This window comes from Apium graveolens, unplaced genomic scaffold (assembly GCF_009905375.1).
Source record: "Apium graveolens cultivar Ventura unplaced genomic scaffold, ASM990537v1 ctg3260, whole genome shotgun sequence".
NCBI classification, from domain to species: domain Eukaryota; kingdom Viridiplantae; phylum Streptophyta; class Magnoliopsida; order Apiales; family Apiaceae; genus Apium; species Apium graveolens.
Window position 1 is genome coordinate 61,797 of NW_027418011.1, and position 1,026 is coordinate 62,822.

Here is a 1,026-nt window from a genome sequence, read left to right on the forward strand (position 1 = left end):
AATTGTTGGCTTGGTAGCTTCCTTTTTTGCTTGTTAATAACCTTTTACCATGGTAAAAATTATGTGGCTCACAATCAACCAACCAACCCTTCCCATTTGATCATGCTTATATCATCTACTTATGTCATCTTGTTACACTTGTCTTCCTCTTGTTGGTGTGATGACATCATCATCCACTAACCTCTTTGATTAACTCCTAATTACTTGGCTAATAACCGTTGATCTGTTATACGGGTCGCTAAACTTTCATTCTCGTTTATCATTTAAGGGATCATACCCGGGATCTTATTACTTGGGTTCCCTTAACCTTTCTCAATACATTATATTCCTTTTATGATCCTCTCTTATAATCCTTGAATTTAAATCCTTTTAATCCTGTTACCTTATACTCAATTCTTTCGGTATCTGGTGGATTTTCGGAAAAAATCAAAGTGTTCGAATTTGGATTCTGACGATCTTTTCATACACTTATATACCATATAGAGTACTAATAAGATATCAGAATAACAATAAAAGAACCTCTACAAAGTGTGGCATGAAAAGTTTTCTTATTCTGCATTATCAGCAAAATCACTATTCATAAGGGTTACAAAAAGTTCAAAATTTTTGAGGTTATTACAGTCTCCCCTCCTTAAAAGGATTCCGTCCCGGAATCAGATAGAAAAAAAATTGGGGGTACTTTTCTAGCATTACGCTTTCTAGTTTCCAAGTTGATTCCTCCACATTATGATTCTGCCATAGCACTCTGGCTAGCTTGATCACTTTGTTCCGAAGCACCTGTTCCTTCTTATCTATAATCTTTACTGGTTTCTCCACGTAAGTCAGATCTGGTTGCATATCCACCTGCTCGTACTCCACTATGTGTCTAGCATCCCGATGATACTTCCTTGGCATTGACACATGGAACACATTATGAACTTGTTGTAGGTTTGGGGTAAGGCTAGCTCGTAATCTAACTTCCCAATCCGTCTTAGTATCTCAAAAGGTCCAATGTATCTTGGGCTTAGTTTCCCTTTCTTTCCGAAC